Source organism: Callorhinchus milii, unplaced genomic scaffold, assembly GCF_018977255.1.
Source record: "Callorhinchus milii isolate IMCB2004 unplaced genomic scaffold, IMCB_Cmil_1.0 Scaffold32, whole genome shotgun sequence".
NCBI classification, from domain to species: domain Eukaryota; kingdom Metazoa; phylum Chordata; class Chondrichthyes; order Chimaeriformes; family Callorhinchidae; genus Callorhinchus; species Callorhinchus milii.
Window position 1 is genome coordinate 954,232 of NW_024704773.1, and position 17,379 is coordinate 971,610.

At 42.5% G+C, this 17,379-nt stretch overlaps 1 protein-coding gene across 1 annotated transcript in view; it reads right to left on the bottom strand.

The window, feature by feature from the left end:
- The window catches only part of dennd4c (DENN/MADD domain containing 4C), an 82,868-nt gene extending 65,717 nt beyond the window's left edge, over positions 1-17,151 (bottom strand). Inside the window, exon 1 of the mRNA XM_042345174.1 lies at positions 17,069-17,151. The gene's annotated coding sequence lies outside the window, so the exon portion shown is untranslated. The remainder of the gene's footprint in view (positions 1-17,068) is intronic.
- Positions 17,152-17,379: the final 228 nt, after the last annotated feature.

The following is a 17,379-nucleotide window of genomic DNA, read 5'->3' on the forward strand; positions in this document are numbered from 1 at the left end:
CTGTTTTTACTTGTCATTTGCATCTACCCTGCCAGGAATATTTCAATGCTGGCATAAAGTCTCATTTTATATGAAACAAAGTTACCTGCCCCTGAAATAAATAATGTGGGCTTTACACTAGCCACACCTGGAACAGGGTTGAAAGATCTGACTTTGCTTTCAATCCTGCACTATGGTTACCAGGCAATGGAACAAGAATTTCAAAAGCATAGTTTGAGGATCTTTCTGGGAGCCCACAAATTCTGGCCAACTGCCTACCAGAATACCTTGAGTTGTTGCCCTAGCTCTTCCATAAAGAATAACCATGGGGATCCTAAAATACACTTTTCTGGTTGTGTAATATTATTAGCATTTGTATTGATACCGTCCACAGTTTCTTGTCATGGCTGCACTGATCTGGGTGACAGGAAGCTAATGAAGAAGCCAAACCAATTTGCAAATTGCGTTAAACATAAGTTATTTTCCAGTTATCCAGTTTTTTGGTTTATTTTCTACAGGAAAAGGTAGTTTTCTGTGCTTGGTTAGTCTGCAACTGAAAAAAAAATACCAGAGAATCTGCTGCAAGCTGTGTAAACAAGATTTGTTCAGACAAATTTAAATTTCTTCGACTGCAGAAGAATAAGAGGTAAACGCCTTCCACACCCCACTTCTTGGTTTCAGCCATTTGTGCGACTGCAGGTTGAATTGATAAGAAAACTTTGGCATGTGAGACTCTCCCTCATTCTCAAACATTACAAGAAATGAGCATTACCCTTTTTCAAATTCATACAATGCTGCATTTGGTAGAACCATTGGTGAGTTGACAGCTGTTCTGTCCGTATTAAACAATAATTTACATTTATACAGCACCTTTCATGTCAGGTGAACGTCTCAAAGCGCTTCATAGAACTGACTGGAGCCTGAGCTGGAGGAGTAGAGCTGGGCATGGGATGGGAAGGTAGTCAAAAACATGGTCACAAAAGTAGGTTTAACATGGGTTTTGGAGGTGAAGTAACGTGGAAGATGGAGGGAGTCTACGATGGAGATCCAATTGCTGGGGAAGAATAGCTGAAGGCTCACCTGGTGATAGTGGAGTGGAGCACACAACACCACTAAGGAAGCCAGTGATAGCTGAGCAGAGGGAGTGGCCTGGGCAGTAAGAGTGAAGAAATTTGCAGAGATAAGGGTTAGGCGGGCCAAACAAGACAATATTACATTTGTATAGCATCTTCCACGTCGGGAGGACGTCTAAGGGTGATGGACAGTCAAGAGATTTGGATTTTTTGGACCCGAGCTGGGGACCGGGATTGGGGAGGGTGAAAGGCAGGGAGGGTAGGAGGATGGCCGAAGGCTCAGTCAAAGAGAAGGGCTCTGAGACGCACCTTGAAGGAGGCAAGGGAGGGAGCGAGGCGAAGGGAATATGGGATGGAGTTCCATAGGGTGGGGGCACAAAGGCTGAATACCTGACCACCGATGGTGGGGCGGGCTGGGTGGGGGACGTGGAGCAGGCCAGAGCCTGCTGAGTGAAGGGAGTGCACAGGTTGATATGGGGTCAGCAAGTCCCAGAGGTAGGGAGGGGCAACTCCATGGAGGGCCTTAAAGGCGAGGTTGAGGATTTGGAAATCTATCCTCTGAGGGATGGGGAGCCAGGCAAGAGTGGGGGTGTAGGGGTTACTGAGCCTGGTGCGGGAGAGGACACGAGCTGTATGATCTGCAGCTTGTGGAGGGGAGAGTTGGGAAGACTAACAAGCAGAGAGTTAGTGTCGTAGAGCCTAGATGTGATGAATGTGTGGATGAGGGTTTCGGCAGCCGAAGGGGTGAAGCAGTGAGAACTGGGCGATGTTGCAGAGGTGGGGAAGGTAAAGCAGGTCATGGTACGGATGTGGAGTAGAAAGGATAGTTGAAGGTCAAACAAGACGTCAAGGTTCCGGACTGGCTCAGTGAGGTGGAGTGTGCAACCTGGAGATGATGTTGTCGGTGCCTGAGGTGCGGAGGTGCTGACAGGAGCCAATCAGGAGAGCCTCGGTTTTGTTGACGTTCAACTGTAAAAAGTTAGCTCTCATCCAGGACTTGATGTCTGACAGATATTGTGTCAGGAAGCAGTGGTCCTGGAGTCGAGGGTAGAGGCCGAGAGATAGAGTTGGGTGTCATCCACAATCATGTGGAAGTTGACCCCATGTCTGCGGATGATGTAACCAAGAGGGAGCATGTAGATATTGAAGAGGAGGGGACCAAAGACAGAGCCCTGAGGAACCCCCACGAGATGGTGCAAGGGGCTAAAGGAGAAGTCGTTTGTGGAGATGAAGTGGAGGTAGCGTGAGAGGTAGGATCTGAACCATTCAAGGACAAAACCATGAAGTTTGAGGTGAGGAGAGGCGGTGGAGGAGGATAGAGTGGTCAACGGTATCGAAGGCTGCAGAGAGGTCAAGGTGAACGAGGAGGCAGAGGGAGCCCTGCTCACAGAACAGACAAAATGTAATTTGTCTCTTTGATCAAAGCTGTTTTTGTACTATGGGTGGCACAGAAACCCGATTGGAGGGGTTCGTGAGGGGAGTGGCGTGAGAAGAAGGCATAAAGACATTTGAAAGAGAAATGACATAAAGGCATTTGAAAGTGAGGATGTGAATCCTGAATTCGATATGCTGGAAGTGGGAATGGGGAGTCAATCAAGAATGGAGTTGTAGAGCTGAGCGAGGATGGAGTCATAGTCAGGTGGGGTAGAGAGCAAGGGCTCTGGAATTGTGAATAGTCAGCAGCTTTTGGAACGAGGTGCTAGGAAGACCAGCAAACAAAGTGTTAAATTAGTCAAACCTAAAGGTGATGAAGGAGAGACATGGACGAGGGTTTCAGCAGCCCGAGGAAGGCAGAGAAAGTTGGAGGCAGGCAATGTTGCTCTGATGAGAGAAATCAGGGTGGGTGAGAGCCTCGATAAAGATATAATGGAATGGTGGCAATCAAACAAGACACTAAGGTTTCACAAAACTTGTGTGAGAATTCTTGCAGATCAATGAAGTCAGCACCCGAGTTAGGAAGGCATTGACGGGAACTGAGCAGGAGAGCCTCAGTCTTGTAGGCAGTGAGCTGTAGAAGGTTGAAACTTGTCCAAGACTTGATATCTGACAGGCAATCAGTCAAAACAGCAATCCTAGAATTGCATTTATATAAAAATACAAAGTGAGGGGCAGCTAAATTAATGTGCAAGATTAGAAATAAGGCACTATATCAAATGCAAGGATTATTATTATTATTATGGCAGTATACAGCTGCTGCCAAACAGAACATTGCCTTTGATTGTTGAAAGATGGAGAAGTTGTACTAGAGTACAAATATACTACAAATTCTCGGTCAAGCGTATTCTCCAGAACCCCAACCCTGGCTCAAATAGTTCCAAAAGCAATATGTGAAGCTTTTCTGGTAGTATTTTGATATGAAGATTTGGGATTGTTTCAGGAGCCACTGCTCAAGGCAGTTGTGTTTCTGGTGTAAACATTGAAGATTTTGTTTAACTGTAAGCAACTCCTGCGATCTTCCTGTGGTAGTCACACCAACTAATTACACGTCTTCAATGTTATAGGGGGAAGGACCTAAACATGGAACAGGTAGTCACCTCTGCCTTTGGACTGTGACAGTCCAGTCAGAGAGCTTTCTCTGTTGCTTGCCTAAGCTTTCCATATTGTTTGTTCCCATCAGGTACTTAAAATACTTTATGAGGTAGAGGTTGCACCTTTCTTGAGAGAATTAGAAAAAAAGCTCATCAATGCTACACTGTTCAGTTGTATTCAGGCTGCAATAATAGAGTTGTCACTTTTCTTTTAGATGGGAAATCAGTCACACGCTAGCTAGCGGATGTGGTTGTCAGAAGGCCACTTTTTATAATAGTTGCTTGCTCTCAGGAAGGGAACTCAGAGTTGAGCTTATTTTTTCTTAAAAAATTCAATTTCAAATTTAATTTTAATTGCTTAATGCAATAGTTAATATAAACACTATTTGGGCAGCTGTATCACAGAACGAGAATTGTTTCATGACAGCCTTTCTTACAGATGAGCACGACGAGGTTCTCTCACTGCAACACCATGTGTGTGTTTTCGTCACAAGCTTCTGGGAAGATGCCAAGCAGAAGTTACAATATTGATTTATAATTTGTATCTCAACAAATGCAACTTTGTAGCCAAGCAATTGACTAACTCAAGTAATCATGAATCAATGTTCAGGTTTGCGACAACTCTGTAGGTTGTTTAAGAGGCTTTTCGGCAGTTCAACTGTGGTCAGCAATGGAGCAGTACAGAGGAAGGGCATTTCATCTCAGGGCACAAATAACTCCATTTGAAAGGGCCTCCTGTTGGTCAGTGATTTGGTTAGATTAACATTGTTGTCGCTGGTTTATTCATTGAACTGGTACAAATGCCATGCTCCTCCAGCACTGCATTCTCGTGTCAGCCAAGACAAGGTACTCAAAGTCCTAATGCGGGGCTTGAACCCACAACCTCTGGCTCAGGAGTTGAGAGCGCTCCTGCCTGAGCCAGGCCGGCAACTATGCATTCAAGGGACCAGAAACTACTACAGTACAGGATGTGCCAAAATATTGTCGATTCTGCACACTCACAGAAGCTAACCTGAAAAATAAATGGATTTTTGAAAGTTTAAAACTGGAGTTGCACACGGAATGATGCGAAAAGCATCAGCAAGTTTGCTCGAGCAATGTTCTCGGTACAGCAGGCAGAATGGCGTATACCGAGCATCAAATGTTATTCAACTCCCCAAGTGAACAACTGTAGCTTTGGGTCGCCTTCCCAACACAGAGGCACTGTATAAATGCAATTTGTTGTTGATTCTCTACATTGCCCCTTAGGGTTCAATGCATGCCAACAAGCAGAGCATGAAATTTCACACATGGCTACTTGGGTGAGGTATTGGGAGTGCAGCAATCATGGAATCATAATCCCAAAGGAGGAGTAGTAGTCAAACATCGGGGTGGGGGGAATTGGCAAGAAAACTGTGCAAAACAATTTTTTAAATTAACTAGATTTGCTTATGCAACTTTGAAAATTTTTCTTCACCCACTTTTACCTACGTCTCTTGGTTCAACACAGAAATCTGGATCAATATAGCTATCTTCTAGACACCCAAAAAAAAACACGCAATAAAGAGCACATCCCCTTTTTCCCTTCCTCTCTGCACCCTACGCCACCAAATGCTTTGACATTTTTATACAAGATTTGATTAAATACCAGCGCACTTATGTGCCTTGTTATAATAGAGTATATTCACACCACAATTCACCCACCAAATATACACTTTACAATATATTCTGTAAAGCGCTTTGAGACGTCTCAATGACGTGATAAAACGCTATGCAAGGAATATTACATTCATTACCTGTAAAATACAATGATATAATTTTAAAAATTTAAGTGTGCACCTTTAACACCAAAGTTGCTCTTCACGCTACAGTTTTCTCAGCAGGATCCCATTGCAGAGACAAAATCCATACAAAATGATAGGTAAAATGATCCCTATAAAACACCATTTTAGGCAGGATACACTTCCGATGGAAAACATTTAATAATGTTGAAATCACTGCTTTAAACATTATGCAAAGCATTTACAATTTTTGCTACCAAAACACCTGCGCTAAGCTATGGTTACACGCACACAAAAACCCAGGTACATAGCAACAGCATGAAGTCACTGCCACGCCTCTGGATGAAATTAAATCAACAGAACACACTGCTTTGTGTTGGAGCAACATTTCAAAGTCTCGAGGCTCTGCATGTTTTATTGTTAAAGTGCAAGCAAGGTGCGATTTGTTCCAGGAAATCTTATCCAGTCAGTCATGCAGATCACTAGCACAATAGCACTGAGTAAGTTCACGGTGGTATAAAATAAATTTAGTCATGCGGTCACTCAGTCATACTGTCATGAAAGAATGGGTACAGAAAGTGACTTTCTTTTTGACGTTTCTGAACAGATGCATATGTATGGTTTTTAGAGACAGATTTGAAAATTGAAAATACTACACCATCTACGAACTGAAACACTACCTTTATATTGTTATCTGTTAATTGCCAGAATCTTCAATTTATTGAGGGGAGGGGAGGGGAGTTAAAGAGGAAAAATGGGAGCCAATCTTAAAGCCAAGAGACTTGGATTAAATAAACTTTTGATGAAAGGATAGATGCAATACACACACATCGTAATATTAAGCAACTCAAATATTTCAACAAAGATGGTAGGATTTGTATTCTATTCTGCAAAAATCAGATTGTAATCTGCTAAAATTGGACTGAAGCGCTCCTTGATTTAAGCTCCTCCTGTGAAAAAAATCATTGTCCTCCCAATGTGATAGGTGATAGTTAAATGTAAATTTCTATTGTATGTAACAACCACAACAAAATTACATTTGTATAACTCCTTTTAATATAATTTGTACTGTTCTACCTATTCATAAGATGTTTGTGTGTTTAAAGGACAAATACATTTCTACAAAATATTTATCTTTGGCAATCTTAATGAACAAAACAGGTTCTTCAATTTAGGCTGTTAAAAATTAAGCATTTGCCTAACATCAATGATGTAGCCTTGCTGGTCAGCAAGAAGAAAGTCAATATTGAAAAGTTAATATAATGTTATTTCTGTATTCAACATTGCTTAAATTACGTACTGTATATGTGATCTGCTAATCCCATATCAACCTGTCCTCTCCCTCCGCTCAGCAGGCTCCGGCTCCACACCCCCAACCCGTCGCAGCATCGGGCCTTCAGCCTCTCTGCCCCCACACTTTGGAACTCCATCCCACATTCCTTTCGCCTTCCTCCTTCCCCACTCGCCATGTCCTCCCCTCGTGAAAGGCAGTGTCCAAATGTAATTTTTGTATTATATTGTTTGCCTTCAAAATACAGTCACTACAACAACAAGATTGTATTTATAGAGCGCCTTTCACGTCGGGAGGACGTCCCAAGGCGCTGGACAGTTGGGTGGGACCCGAGCCTTGGGGGGAGAATGGTCAGGGTGAGGGGAGGGAAGGGAGGGAGCGAGGAGGGGTAGAGAGTCGAGAGGGGAGCTGAAGACACGGTCAAAGAGAAAGGTCTTGAGACCGGCCTTGAAGGAGGAAAGGGAGGAGGCGGCGAAGGCACTGGGGGATAGAGTTCCAGAGCCTCGGGGCTGAGAGGCTGAAGGCCCGGCCACCGATGGTAGGGCGGTTGGGGCGGGGGATGTGGAGCAGACCGGAGCCAGAGGAACGGAGGGTACGGGGGTAGGTAGGGGATAGTAGGTTAGAGAGGTAGGAGGGAGCAAGGCCGTGAATGGCCTTGTAGGTGAGGATGAGGATCTTGAATTCGATGCTCTGGGGATGGGGAGCCAGTGGAGGCGAGCGAGGGTGGGAGTGATGTGGTCCTGGTGCGGGACAGTACACGAGCTGCAGAGTTCTGAATGACCTGCAGCTTGTGGAGGGAGGGCGGGAAGGCCGGCGAGGAGAGAGTTCCCATAGTCCAGCCTTGAGGTGATAAAGGCGTGGACCAGGGTTTCAGCAGCGTGAGGGGTGAGGTAATGCCGTAGTCTGGCGATGTTCCGGAGGTGATGGAAGGCGGTGCCAGTTGTGGTGCGGATGTGAGGGAGAAAGGACAGCTCAGGGTCGAACAAAACGCCGAGGTTCCTGACTGGCTTTGCGAGGTGGAGAGTGCAGCCTTGGATGCTGATGGTGTCAGCGCCTGAGGTGCGGAGGCGCTGACGTGAGCCAATCAGGAGGGCCTCGGTTTTTCGCACGTTGAGCTGAAGAAAGTTGTCTCTCGTCCAGGACTCGGTGTCAGACAGACAGCTGTCAGGACATCGGTGGTCGTGGAGTTGAGGGCAGAGGAGGAAAGGTAGAGTTGGGTGTCATCCGCATACATGTGGATACATATATACATCATCGTAAATCCAGTGAAGCACTTAGAGATTTCTTCCCCACATCAACTGCAGGAATCATTTTCTTCCACAGTTAAGATGGTTAAACAAAGTTGGCAAAATTGCTGTTGTGTCTCCCTATTCTGAAAATCAGATATTCTACAAGTTGAAAACGCTATGTGCACGTTTCACTTCCTGTAAACCATGTTCTTGCAATAGTTCCTTTGAGAAGTAAAAAGTGTGTTGAATTATTTTCAAAAAAAGTTATCAGTTCTTATTAAATTGAAAACCAGTGGACCTACTTAACTTCCTCCATTTTGGTGTCAAAATTAATTAATTTTAGTAAAGAAAATAGTATTCCCAAATAGTGCATCACCACAATTTTTATAACCGGAATCGTGTTATGAGCATTCTTTACCACCTCAGGCAATTTTATAGAGTACAAGGACATGAATGCAAGTCCAGGTGAAAGTCTGGCTCAGCCTCCGAGTCAGAAAGTTGTTGGTTCAGCCCTTTGTTACAGTGTGTAATTCATTAATATTCAATACTTTATTTTAACCATTAGACAAAAAGCTTCAAATCTACGTTGAACAAGATCAGTTTACATTTCCCTCCACCCTCTTAGCTTTCACAGTATTGCACAAGACCTATCTACCTATACAAAATTGTGCTACTGACAATGGTTTCCGGAGTGAAAAATTTTCCATTGCTCTAAAGACCTATCTGCCTGCGGAGTATTTTCCCCCCTTAGAAGACTGAACAAGTTATATTAAATGTGTAATGATAATTTGCAGTCATATCACATCTTTGATGTAGATAAACAACTAAATACTTTATAATAACAATAATCCTTGCATTTGATATAGTGCCTTATCACATTGTTAATACATCTCAGAGCACTTCACAGAATATATTCTAAAATGCATTGACTGAATTTTAAACGCTCTGAGACCTCCCTGAGTGCAGGGCACTATGTAAGTGCAAGTAAATACAAGTTATTGTTGACTGCGTATTTTTGTGGCAGCCAATTGCACACAGCAGTGTCCAACAAACTAATTCGTTGTAAGTGAATGTTATATTGGCAAATGCAGCAGCCTAACTGCACTAGCAATATCCCCAAAATACCCACGGTTGTAAACGCAATCAACGTTAATTGCATTAAAATACATAAATACAATTATAAGAGAAATCTTTACAAACATCTTGATGCAACATGGAGACCAAAGTCCAGGAAACCAACTTCTTCACAACAGTTCCTAGTCTTGGCCTAACTTTAGAATTAAATTAAAGACAAGCCGTGTGCACAAACAACTGTATGATCAGTTACCTACTGGGAACACTGGAAATAGATTACATACATTAGCAACTTTTCTACAGCTGCATCTACTGCAGCAACAGGGCACTGTAGTGTACAACTGACTATGAGCATATTTGACACTTCACAATTCAATCGGTCACCACATATCATATATAGATAAGTAGCTATCTCACATTTGTCATCCTAATGCCAATTCCTTCAATGCAACCGTTTCATTCACAAAATACAGTCAATGTACTTCACAATATAATCGTGAAGCGCTTTGAGACATCTCAATAATGTGATAAGGTGCAAAATCAAACGCAAGGATTATTATTGTTATTAAAAGGGTCTAACAATTTAAACAAGCTACAAATGAGGCATTGCCTCCCAATTTCACCTCCTCCTCCCTCCCCCAACACACACACACACACACACACACGTACCTGGCTAAGACACCTATGCAAGCAATTCCATTCTGATTTGAATAGAGGGTATTTTACTTCTGACAAGAACTGGGAACACCACTGGGTAATGTGGAATCTCCCAACCCAACCACAATGAGGGGGGGGATTTCAGAGGCAATAAATCAACAGGGAAAACAAGCTGAAGCCAGACAGTGATTTACAACAGCCAATATAGGTAGGAATCTCTTCTATCCTGCCCAATTGAAATCTAAGATCTCAAGAGAAAGAAAAAGCACAATTAAAATTGCTAGAGTATATGTAGATTTGCCACAAAACAAATACAGTAATTAAATATGTGCAATAGCTTCACAAATGTGGATAAATTTGAAGCCCCTATCCCTTCGTAAGGATATTTGAGGTTTAGGCATGCAACCATGGATATGTGGTTTCTTCCACCAAGTGCAAATAGCCTAAAGGGAAACGCCTATTATTGCTGCCTCCCTTTCAGCTGAAGATGTTCTTCTACAGTACAATGCAATTATTCACAAAGACTTCAATTCTGCATTTATTCCCAGATAATTTCTGAACTATGGCAATCCCATTGATGATTCATCTCCACAACCTTCAGAACTTTGTTTTTTGCAAGTAATACATTTTGAACAAGGCAGTGCATTTGGAGGGGGACGAGGCATTCGCATGTAAAATTGAAGCGCTGCAGTATTATCTCAAGTTATTATCATTATTAAGTTAGTTTAACAGTTTGTCTCCATCAAGAACACATACACTGCTTCATTCATGGATTATACATAAACAAGGTTGCTGCTAATTACCACCAATTACTTAATAAAAGATACCCTCAGTCACAAGATCCCAGTGGATTGATGTGCAGAAGGACAACTTTGATGATTTGGCTACAATAGAATTAATATTATTTGATAGAAGACTGTACAACATTAAAGACTGTTTCAATTTGGAAAAGTAACTCTTTTCCCCTTCAAACGGAATGAGGGATTAAATCGCAATGCTTGTCTCAGTCTATTCTTAGCCATGAAACAATTTTGCAATCCAAAGACTGGGCTCAAGAACAGTTCAGGAATTTTAACCCGCAATGTTCAAGACCCCCTCCAACCCCCATCTCCCCCAACAACTTGCATTTATACACTGTCCTTCAAGCAGGGCAGTGTCTCAGAGCCCTTGAAACAATGGTTAAACCACACTGCCATGAGAAAACTCCTCACAAACAGGAAACACAGCAACACATACAAACAAAACAAAAACAACAACAATTACATCTGTATAGCGCCTTTCATGTCATTAAGGACATCCCAAGGCACTCAGTGTTTCGGACCCAAGCTGGGGGTAGGGATCAGGTTGGATTGAGGACAGTGGGGAGGGAAGGGGGGTTTTCGAAGGCACAGTCAAAGAGGAGGGTCTTGAGATGGGTCTTGAAAGAGGGAGCGAGGCGGAGGGACTCGGGGCGGAGGTCCAGAGGGTGGGGGCAGAGTGGCTGAAGGCCCACCAATGGTGGGGCAGGCGAGGCGGGGGACGTGAAGCTAACACTTCAGAAGTACTTTATAATCTGTGAGAGCTTCACCACAGACTACAAGTAATGATTTCTTGAACTGTTAACATTTTCATACAGAATTCACACAGAATGTCTTTTCTGTTGAAACAAACACTAATTGTAGCTCAACATGCAGCTCATCTGCACCAGGAACTTTCACAATACTTGTTCAGCTGGAACTGTCCTACCTACTCACGTGGTAGCTTGCAGGTTTGAGTAAATTTACATCTCCAAGTTTCATTGGTACACTATTAAAAACAACCCATTTAGTGTAATCCTGCATGACTTTGCTCCCTGGAGTCTGTTCAAATCCAGGGAGATTTTGTCTATCTTGCTCTCCAATCTCTATTCTACTCCCTGAGGACGTAGGTTTAAAAAAAAATCAACCTCTAATGGGTGAAGGGCCGAGTAAGCCTACCAGGATTTGAAACCTGAACTTTGTGAGCTTTCCGGGATGTTAGATCATACTAAGCAAACAAAATTTAAATTCAGTTTACGGGGATAAGAAAATCAGAACATGTAAACAGAAGCCTCTCTATTTTGCAAGGCATACTGCTACTGCTCGACCATAACATCACTTGGCTCGTGAATATATATATGTTTTAAGTTTGAAACTGAAAATGTCAACTTTGAATGCGTACTGCTATTGCCTTCTACGGGGGATTCTTCTGTGAGATGTTATCTCAAGCCAACACAATAACATACTCCAAAAAAAGCATTCAACTTCAAAACACCATGGCAACAAAGTTTCTTTGTACTCTACCGACTGTAAATCAGAAGGCTGCCACAGAATCGAGCAACGCATTTTTTTTACCACTCAAATTGCGTTTCAAATAAAGTTTAACTTTCCAATCATTTCCAAATAGGCATACGAGTTTCCAAAACTCATAAGAGAGTTTAGGTTCAACATTTTCAGCATCTGTGCCGAGGACAAATAAATTCCAACCTCACTGAGTACTAAATAAACTGAGTTTGACTTTTCATGAAAAGATCAAAGTGCTTGGACGAAAGTAAACAAGCAGAATGCAATTTGCAATCAAGAGCTTAGCTCAGTGTTCCACACGCCATCATTTGGCACTACTTTTACACACTGTAGTACTCTGGTATTTCCATGTGGCATTTTGAATTCTCTCAATGCACGAAACGGGAATGAAAAAAATACAACAACTTGCATTTATATAGTGCCCTTCACATGACCTAGCATCCCAGACGGAGTGCTGGAGCCAAGCTCAAATGTAGTCTTTATGAATTGCTAAATTCTAGAGGTCCAGCATGTAAATATAATTTTCATACCCTCTATATATTGTACAGCATATAGTATATATTTTAGACACTTGACTGTCCAAGCTAAAAACAGATTTTAATGAGACTTGGATCCACATTTGACATTACAGATTTAGATTCCTCCAAAAATGCTGAATGAAAAATTTATTTAAGAACCACAAACCACCACCCACACAATTTTCCTGGCTTTGCAGCATTTGAAGATATTTTCCATTCGTTCTGTTTATGGAATCTCCTCCTTAATGAAACTCTCATGTACTGCTGACACCAATACAACTATATTAAAGTTGATTACATGTCTGGTCATGAAACTACAAATACATCTTACAGCAATTTCTGTACTCTTACAAACTATTTTCCAAGCCCTTACTTTCTAGATTTTTGAGTCTCAGTAAATAGAACGTTTTGTTAAATTAATATTGACAGTAGAAGCACAGAATACAAATTCCACTTAACAACAACAACTTGCATTTATATAGCACCCTTCACTCGGGGTAGAATCCCAGAGCGCTTACTTCACACACACAATCATTGGAAATTTTTGAGTTCTCTGGCTATAAACATTTTACAAAATTTACATCAGTGAGGGTGAAAAAAAGCACCTCCATTTAGGAATTGGCAACTATTTACTTGTGAGATCCAAGCGTTTTCAAAGCATTCTGCATTTGAAGCAAGTTTTAGGCTGTGTTCTCAGGCAAGCTTGAAAAAAATTAAGACTGTACGATATCACTATATATTGTTCAAAAACTATTACAAATGATTCAATTGCTCCTGGGCTTGTGTGTGGTGTTGGTGGTGGGCGAGGAGGGAGGGCGAGGGGGCAAAATCAACCAGAATTCCCATTCCCGTCCCATCACCATCCATTGAAGAAATGGAAAGTGTGTGTGTGTGTGTTTGTGTGTGTGAGGGGGGGGTGGGGGGTCGGGAAAGAAAATCAATTTAACAGCAGGTCCTTCCCCTCTCCAGTCAAATTGCCTAGCACTCTTGGCTCACAGGTGAAAGGTCCCTACACTTGCAAGTACAGGAGTGCACTTGACACTCGTGGAATCATATACAGTGCCAGCATTAAAGTACACAGAAAATAGGATTATCATTAACTGGACCAACAAAATGATAGTTAAAACAGTTAACGTGGATTTAAGCTTTTCAGCCTAGCTGCCAAACTAGAGCTTGAAGATGGTTACAGAATACAAATGTGTATTTGCAAACCAGGTCAACACTGAATTTGCTTTTAAAATTTTTCATAGGCTGGGCAAGATGAGCCAGAAAACAACAGAAGTTCTGAAGAAACACTGTACAACCCACTTCCACCTCTGTGCACGGTACATAGGTTGTGGGTTCAAATCCCAATTTACGAACACTTGAGCTCATAGTCTAAACTGACATTCAATGCAGCATTGGAGGAGAGGAGCGATGTTCTAAGTGCTCAATTTCAAATGAGATATTAACTGAGAAGGCATTTGCTTATTATGCAGTTGGATGTTAAAGATTTCATGACACTATTCAAAATAAATAAGTTTCTACTAATGTCCTAGGCAAGAATTCTCCAGAGTAATTGGTCACTTACTTCATAGTTGTTTGTGGTTTCATTGATTGTCTATATAAATGCATCCCACTTAAACATGGAAATTCCAGAGATAGATGGAATGCACTCTCTCCCTGGAGGGATGCATCCTGCTTACCTAATTCCGGAAAGCATTAGACACAGATTGGCAGGAGCCAAGACTTGGGGACCCCAATGTGTGTTCGTATACTGCTGGAGTCTAATCAGCTAAAGCCGCACAGCTTGCCTTCGATAGCACTGTCTGGCAAGCTTTCCCACTGCTTGTCCAGCTAGGACCACCCTAACCAGCCTTTAGCTTACAAGGTTAGCAGGAGCTGAGTGGGATAACTCCCTGCCCCCAGTGACTGGTTTGCCCTTCATGTCCTGCCAATGAGCCAGCCTTGCTGAGCTGTCATCTGCATTGCCCTGGAGTATGGCAGACCCACCTGGCTCAGGAACTGGACTACTGAGACCACCACAGAGGGCTGACACAATTCCAATTGCTGTTGCCTGACATGTCACCTTGGAGCCAGTTCAACTCTAAGAAGACCCTGCTTACCCCCCAAAGGAGGATACATAGCCACTAGTTTTTTGTCTGATATGCGACAAGCACGGGGTTGGGTCCTCACTAGATGGATAGCACTCCTGCGAGCTGCCTGGTGGGCAACCCTGCTCAGGATGAAATGAGTGAGAACATTTAATCCTCTCATTGTAGCATTATTCAGATTAACAGTAGTTGCTGGAAAGAACTTTTGAAACATTGACATGATAAAGTGCTGTAGCAATGCCAGCTCTTTCCTCCATCAAAAAACAAAAGTTAACCTAGAATTTCCAGCAAAAATATTACATTTATCATCATAATTCCTGTACAGATGTATATTAATTCACTTCTGATACATTTCAATGTAACAAGAACTAGTGCTTTATTTCCAAACTTAAACAAATTGAATTGAAATGGAGTCAATGTACAGAGAAATCTCACTTTGGCAGTTGCATCACTGAATCCTTTCAGCCTAAATGTAAACTAGAGATGATTACACACATTACAACCAATAGTTTTTGTCCCCAATACTCATGGGACTTGGAACCCAGAGTCTAGGCCAACAGTGGCCAACAAAATAAATGTTTTTTGATTGATTATTTATGGCATAAATCTATGCTCTTTTGTTATTTTTATTACTTTGTTAGCCAACCAAAAAGGAGGAGGAAGAGAAAAGTACTGCATTGTCGGAGGTGCCATCCTTAAGTGGTGTTAAACCAAGGTCCTGTCTGTCTGTGGAAACATTAAAGACTCCTTAGCACTACAGTAATTGAAAAGAGAAAAGATTTCCTTTGATGTCCCATCTGACAATTCCTCAGAGAAAAAAATGATCATTTATACAGCGCCTTATCACATCTTCAAGACGTCTCAAAGTGCTTCACAGAATATACTGTAAAGTGAATTGACTGTATATTTTGAGGGCGAAACGTGTACAAATTGGCAACCTCTTATGCCTACAAATACACAGTCACTATTCTTTACAAGACACTCTGAAGCCCTTTGAAATTTCATGATAAGGTGCTATATCAAATGCAAGGATTATTATTACACATTTTATGATGACCTAAAATGTAGTTTTGGATCAATGACATTGTGGCATATTATGAAATATTCTGGTCACTTGTGCAGAATGAGAACAGCTTTTGAAAAAGTATGGCACCTGCAGCACAAATAATCTCTCTTGCTTCCAAGTCAGAAGGTTGTGGATTAAAGCCCCATGTTGGGACTTGAAATTTATGTAGTCTAGGCTCACGCTCCAATGCAATGCTTCATTGTTGGAGGTACAGTCCTTCAAAAAAAAACTTTGAAACATTCTGTCTGCCTGTTCAGGTGAATGTTAAAATATTCCTCTTTATTCAAAAACAGAATAGAGTTTCTCGTGGTGTCCCGGCAAACAATCTCCTCAAGATGGTCTAAAATCATTTAAAATGCCTACAAAATACAGAATCATTACACTGTGCAGTGCTTTGAGATCACCTTCCGACATTAAAGAACATTAAAGTATCAAATACAAGTACGCTTTTCTTTAAGGGGTTGCATATCAGTATAGATTTCACAACTTCTTAGTAACTCAAGCTAACTATCTTTGACACATCGCAACCTGTTATCCTCTTGATGACCCACCCACAATCACAGCTGGTGATCTGCACAATAATTGAATTCTTAGAACTAGAAATCCAAATTGTGAGAAAGTATAAATGGGTACGGAGCAAGACGAGTGTTTTAAGTGAACTCTCTAAATCTACCTTTAGATAAGTCGGCGATATAAACTTGCTACATTTTCCTCTCATAAATTCACAATGTCTTCCCATGGACAAATTGGCCTGAAATACAGGTGTTGTGTGCGTAACTTGTGCATTCAAGTTGTATCCAAATGCTTTAAAGCTAACTTAAACACACTTGGGTGTGGGCCAGAGGCTCACTCCAAACAGAAAATGACCCATGTGTGATATTTCATGGATCTGAAAACTGATCTGAAAGGAGGTTCGTCCAGAACTATGCAAAATTGGGTTAAACAGAAAGTGAATTTGGCAAATTGTAATTTCAAGCGCATCTGTGGGTTTCTTCTGTCAATGTCACACACAGCAAACTATACCTATAAAATAAAATGCTATATACCATTTGTGCATCACATACATGTCAATCCTTAAAGCCTGTATGCAATCCACCACAACCTGGAAACTACTGCATTTTTTTTGCCGTCGTTGTAAAGCAACAGGTGTGAATTCTGAGAGTGTAACTCAATACGGTAAATGGCCTCAAATAATGCTCAACAACAAACCTCACTCTGAACACCGAGGTCACCAGAAACCTTTCCCAAAACCCCTCAAAAGAAAAGGACGCAGTGCTGCGTGTGCAGTGGGTGTAACAGACACAAGATCAAAGGGAAAAGGATGGCCGTTTGAGCAGAAACCAGAGAGAGAGCAGAGAGAGAGAGAGAGAGAAAGAGAGAGCAAATAGAGAGAGAGAGAGCAAAGAGAGAGCGCGGAGGGGGTGAGGAGCAGAGAGAGAGCAGAGAGAGAGCAGTGCAGACACACAGAGCAGACAGACTGAGAGCAGAGTAGTCACTGACCGGCGGCGGCTCCTCCACTGCACGGATATGAAGTGTGTGAGGGGGTCTCTCTCTCTCTGTGCCGGGGCCGGGGGTCTCTCTCTGTGCCGGGGCCGGGGGTTTCTCTCTCTCTCTGGGCCGGGGGGGTCTCTCTCTCTGTGTGTCTCAGGGCGGCCTCAGGCTCTGCGCTTCCCGCGGACCCGCGCAGCCATCTTACTGTCCCGCCCCGCCCCCAGCCCTACTGACACCCCCCCCCCCCCCCTGACTGACACCAGCCCCGCCCCCAGGCCCTGACTGACTGACACCAGCCCCGCCCCCAGGCCCTGACTGAC